Source organism: Mauremys mutica, chromosome 1 (assembly GCF_020497125.1).
Source record: "Mauremys mutica isolate MM-2020 ecotype Southern chromosome 1, ASM2049712v1, whole genome shotgun sequence".
NCBI lineage: Eukaryota > Metazoa > Chordata > Testudines > Geoemydidae > Mauremys > Mauremys mutica.
In genome coordinates, this window is record NC_059072.1 from 178,641,475 (window position 1) to 178,647,945 (window position 6,471).

Consider the following 6,471-nt stretch of genomic DNA (forward strand, 5'->3'; position numbering starts at 1 on the left):
GATGGATCACTTGAAATTACCTTGTTGAGTTAATTCCCTCTGAAGCATCTGGCACTGGCCACTGTCAGAAGACAGGATACAGAAGAGAGGACCCAGTATGGCTGTTTTTATGTTCTTATTTATGCCACACCATTAGGAGGACTAGGCTTTTAGACTAGAAATCAGGAACACTGTTCTTAATCTCACACTGGAGAGAGAAGAGAGGATGGGATGGGGAAAGGTTTTGGAATTGATGGATTGTGAAGAGCAGTCAGAGAATTAAATGCTTCTTATATTTACAGTCTCCTGTTCAGGCCAAACTTAGCTGAGTACAGCATGGAAAGGGATTCTGGCGAGTACGTAATTTTAAGAATTTGCTTAGATATAAATAGAGGGAACAAGTAAACACTTGACAGCTGTACTGTGGAAGGATATTTGCCTTCGTTCAAGAGCACATGATGGCGTCCTGTATGAAGGGACATAAAAAACCATCCGTGGCTGCATGATGTACCCATCACTGAGATCAGCTGTTGCATACAGGATGGAGAATAACACTCTGGACTTCGGCTTTGTCAGCTAAAGGAGAATCTCCATTAGCTGGCACTACTATTGGATTTAGTTCCTCTTTTTCAGGGCTCCAGACACTGGAGAGTGACACAAGCTGATAAATGCTTGCACATGCCCTGGTGAATTCTGTACAGTCAGGGGTGGCCTTAGTATTTGTGGATCCCTTGGCAAAATGATACGTACAGGATCCCATCAAGCTCCCACTGCTCGAGCAACTGGGCCAATGTCACTTTGCTTGCTAGGGCTAGTGTATGTGGGTGGGTGAAGCCATATAGGACCTAAGGCTGCTACTGTATTAGCAGAGGGCAGTGTTGCACACCTAAACTCTTCCCCCTCTCTCACTCCCACAGCCAGTACATTCATGTAAAAGGAGGTTGTTTCAGGGGCCAGAGAATGCCTGTCCCCTTTAGATGGACAAATTGTCTGTGAATGGCCTATCTCCCAGATCAGGAAAAGAGAACCACAGGCTCAACGACATCTAAGTTCAATAACCTTTTCTTTTTAATAAATTGCTGAAGCATGAGAGGCTTCCGTTCCTTGCTGGCATCTTTGTGCTATGCCCCGAGAAACAATCATATCAGGCTCAGGAAGGCAAGTGGCTGGAAGGGTAGGGAAACAGGAACAGTCCCCACGGATGTCCTCCCTGGAGGGAGCCAGCCAGCTGCTGGGAACACACTCTGCTGTGAGAAGTGGGAAGTCAGCTTCGGCCAGAGTCTCACAGTGCAGGGGGCAAGATCTGTTTCTCTCTCAGGACCAAGAAAACAGGGAGAGCCCCAAACTCTGCTCCCTGCTACACCCTCATTGCCCCAGTCAGGCTTTTGGTATCATTCCCCCTAAGAGTCACTATAGCTGGAATATGCATGTCTCTGTGCAGCACAACTCCTCTGCACAACTTTTAACATTGCAGCATGGAAACTAAGGAATGAACGGAGGACAAGGTGGAGAGGGGAGTGACAACACCCCCGAGATTCTGATCTCGCTTAGCCGTCAGCTAATGGCAGGGTGTGAGAAGACAAGGAGAGAAGGAGAAGAGTCGGGGAAAAAAGAGGAGGGAAGGAAGAAGAGGTGTGTGTGTGGGGGGGGGAGAGCCACAGTGACTGGAATGCTTAGGGGGTGGAGAGTCACTGAGCACTCGTGGGATGACAAGCTGTGATGGGGTTTACAGGCCCCACGCTAAGGTTAAAGGAGTGGTGGAACAATATTGGGCCAAGAAGCCCTGGCCCTTCAGCAGCAGCCTGACATGGTCCCTCTGGAGGACCTACTTAAAAGGGAGCTCTGGGAGTCAAGTGGAGGGACAATGAAGGAGAGACTGGCTGTAAGGAGGCAGACAGGCTGTAACTGCTGAGACAGCAATCTCTAGGGGGAGGACCAGGACTGTGAGTAAGACTCAGCTGGGAGGCTGGTGGCCTGACTTGCTTCCCCCCGACACACTTTTCACTCCTGCTCCCTGAACAGCGGAACAAGTGGACTCGCAGAGTGAGCTGGGAACCTCCCACCTCCAAGCTGAGGCTTTGAACTGCTGAGTCTGAAAGCAGGGGGCTGAAGGGAAAACAGGGAAGGTAGGAAGCAGCCTTGGAGAGGCTAATGTGGAGCACAAGCCATAAGAGACTAAGGCAGTGGGTCTCAAACTTTTTTACTGGTGACCCCTTTGACATCGCAAGCCTCTGAGTCAAGTATCAGAGGGGTAGCCGTGTTAGTCTGGATCTGTAAAAGCAGCAAAGAATCCTGTGGCATCTTATAGACTAACAGACGTTTTGGAGCATGAGCTGACGAAGTGGGTATTCACCCACGAAAGCTCATGCTCCAAAACGTCTGTTAGTCTATAAGGTGCCACAGGATTCTTTGCTGCTTTTAAGCCTCTGAGTGTGACCCCCCCCCTAATAAATTAAACACACTTTTTAATATATTTAACACCATTATAAATGCTGGAGGCAAAGCGGGGTTTGGGGTGGAGGTTGGCAGCTCGCGATCCCTCATGTAATAACCTCGCGACCCTCCTGAGGGGTCCTGACCCCCAGTTTGAGAACTCCTGGGCTAAGGCCATGTCTACACTACCACTTATGTCGGCAAAACTTATGTCGCTCAGGGGTCTGAAAAAAACCACATCCCTGAACTACGTAAGTTTTGCCGGTATAAGTGGTAGTGTGCACAGTGCTATGTTGGCAGGAGAGTGTCTCCCCCAACATAGCTAGTGCTACTCATTGAGGTGGTTTAATTATGTCGACGGGAGAGCTCTCTCCTATTGTCATAGAGCGGCTACATGACCGATCTTACAGCACAGCTACATCAGTACAGCTCTGTCTCTGTAAGCTCGCCAGTATAGACATGGTCTGAGCCACCCTAGCCTCTCTTCCCTTGGACACTAGGCCAAGACCCGGTGGAGAGGAAGGGCTCGGATCCCCCTACACTTCCCCCATCCCTCGGCCACCTGAGAGACTCCAGAGGGCTCAGGGGGCGGGATGGGGCGATGAACTGAGACTTGGATGCTGGGCTCTCAGGCTGCCCAGAAGAGCCATCCCAAGATTCTGAGAAACTGTCTGACTGTGGCCTGATCACTAGGCCTTTTGGCCCCCAAGCAAAGCCTGCTACAAAGTGGTGGAGAAAGTGGGCAAACTAGAAAAGGGGGAGATCAAACTAAAGATGGATTTGGACAAGCTGTCGAAATGAGTTATGGACTAGCAATAACAACAACAATTGCAGCACCAGACCCAATTGCTGCAGCAGCTGGCTGCCCAGCAACAGCATCAAGCCTTGCAGCTGCAAAACGTATCAGGGAATTAGTGGGCTGGCAATAAAAGCAACAACTGGTGCAGCAGACGGCCACGCTGTTTCAGCCCCAGAGTACACGGGGGAGTTCAGCAGCAGGCGACCTTGGCCCCAAGTCCTCCACTGAAGCTAACCAAAAAATGGGATCTGGGGGATGACCTGGAGGCTTTCCTGTTCCCTTTCCTTGAAAGGGTTGCCATGGTGACTTGTTGGCCCACTGAGAGCTGGGCCACTCTGCTTGCACCCTACTTGACAGGAATAGTCCAGGCAGCGAATCAGGGTCTCAACACAATGGCTGCAGAAGACTATCCTAGACCATCCTAGATGCCTTTGATAGTTCCACTGAGATGTACTACCAGTGATTTTGATGGGAAAGATTCATATCTGGGCACCAGCATGGACCCTGTGCTCAAGAGAACATCATTGTTGGTAGCAGAGAGTCTTGTGGCACCTTATAGACTAACTTTGTTGGATTCACCCACGAAAGCTCATGCTCCAAAACGTCGGTTAGTCTATAAGGTGCCACAAGACTCTTTGCTGCTTTTACAGATCCAGACTAACACGGCTACCCCTCTGATACTTGACATCATTGTTGGTGGCTCCCTCCTGATAAAAAGAGAGACCAAGTAGCTAAAGAATTGTCTTGGAATAGTTCACACAGATTCTCCTGGTTGGAGAATGGGAGCAGATGATGTGCCACCATGCTGAAGCCTTTTCTGAGGCTGTAACCTTAGATGAGTATTACCAGTTCCCTGTGAGGCCCATGGCAGAGATCCCTCAGGCTGGTCCAGTCCCACTTCAACCAACCCAGATGATGGAAGGGAGAGCAAGAAATGGGGGAGCCAGAAGGACATGGCTCCAACAAGGATAGAGTGGCTGATCAAAACTGGCAGGGGGAATGCATCTCTGACAGAACCAGGGCTTCAGATGTGCAGGGAACCTTGGGGGCACAGCCTTTCCCTGAAACTGGCAGGAGCTACAGGAGCCCAGGCAAAGCCTTCTTCAGTGACAAGGACTTGCTTTGTGTGTTTGGAGCCAGGACACTTCCACCATGACTGCCCACACATGGACTGCCTCTATGGCCAGATATAGGTGGCTGAATCGAGAGCTTGTAAGTGCGGTCCAACGAAACTGTTAGTGCCCAATGGCCAGGGGCGGCTCCAGGCCCCAGCATGCCAAGCGCGTGCTTGGGGCGGCAAGCCGTGGGGGGCGCTCTGCCAGCGCCGTGAGGGTAGGCTGGCTGCCTTCGGCGGCTTGCCTGCGGAGGGTCCGCTGGTCCCGCGCCTCCTGCGAAAGGTCCACCGAAGCTGCAGGACCAGCAGACCCTCCGCAGGTAAGCCGCTGAAGGCAGCCTGCCTGCCGTGCTTGGGGCGGCAAAATGCCTAGAGCCGCCCCTGCCAATGGCATGCATGCACAACAACTGATATGCTTGGGGTGCTGTCAGATTCCGATGAGGGTGAGGCTGGCAGGGCCTGAAATGATTCCCATGGGCACCATCTATTTGCAGTGCATCCTTGGGGCTATGTGCCCTTACCCCATGAAGAAGGTGCAGCTGATGTTGCGGAGCTGTGTTGAGGAGATCTGCATGGAGGTAGCCCTGAACCTCACGTATCCTCTCATAACTGGATGAGATTGGAGTTTTTTTTTAGAGATCTGATGATGTCCATGGACATGGAAGCCCCTGGGAGATCCCAGCAGTGACACTAGGGATGGGGAGATGGTGGAGCCACGCGCCTTAGCAGCTGAAGGCAAGGAGGAAGGCCTAGGTGAAGGAACATCAGCCCCTGGAGGACAGACTTTCCTCACGGGGGACAAATGTCAGGAGAAATTAAGTGAGTGACAGTGAGCGACATATTTTAGGACAATGGAGATTTTGTGGAAGAACAAAGACATACCCTGACATTGGGACAAGCCTACAAACAGCTGGCCCAGGTCAATGGTACAGTGGCAGAACCTCAATTCCTGAAACAATGGCCACACTTTGGGTATGTCTACACTACGGGATTATTCCAATTTTACAGAAACCGATTTTTGGAAACAGATTGTATAAAGTTGAGTGCACATGGCCACACTAAGCACATTAATTCGGCGGTGTTCATCCATGTACCGAGGCTAGCGTCAATTTCCGGAGTGTTGCACTGTGTGTAGCTATCCCATAGTACCCGCAGTCTCCCCCGCCCATTGGAATTCTGGGTTGAGATACCAATGCATGATGGGGCAAAAACAGTGTCGCGGGTGATTCTGGGTAAATGTCGTCAGTCAATCCTCCCTCCGTGAAAGCAATGGCAGACAATCATTTTGCACCCTTTTCCCTGGTTTTGCCCGGGAAGACGCCACAGCACAGCACAGCAACCATGGAGCCCGTTCAGCCTTTTTTCACTTTTTTCACAGGCCCCTTTGAAGTAGTCACTGTATGTCTACTGGATGTTGCTAACAGATGTGGTACTGCAGTGCTACACAGCAGCATCCCCTTGCCTTTTGCAAGTTAGCAAAGATGGTTACCAGCTCTACTGTACCGTCTGCTGGTTTGCAAGTTGACAATGACGGTTACCAGTCATACTGTACCATCTGCTGCTGTACCGGCCTCGGTGAGGTCAGCCGGGGGCACATGGACAAAAATGGGAATGACTCCCCAGGTCATTCTCTTCTTTAAGTTTTGTCTAAAGGGAGAGTTAGTCCTGCCTAGAATATCAGGCAAGCCTACTAAAGAACCTGAGAGGCAAAGGGCTGCTCCGGGTCAGAGCCACAGACATCCCGCAGAAATGATGAGCTGCATGCCATTCTAGGAGGTGCCCCTGCAACAACGCCACCCATTGCTTTCCTCCTCCCCCACCCCTTCTGGGCTACCGTGGCAGTTATCCCCCCCATTTGTGTGATGAAGTAAAAAAAAATGCATGAATTTGAAACAACACTGACTTTATTGCCTCTGCAAGCAGAGATCAAAGGGGGGAGGGGAGGGCAGCCTCCAGCTGCTATGATATTCCAGGCAGGAGTGACTCTCCAGGAGAGAAAGCTTAAAGAAGAGAATGACCGGGAGTCATTCCCATTTTTGCCCATGCGCCCCCGGCCGACCTCACCGAGGCCAGCCAGGAGCACTCACGAGACGACGATGATGGCAATCAATCCTACTGTACCGTCTGCCATCCGCAAGGGAAGGGG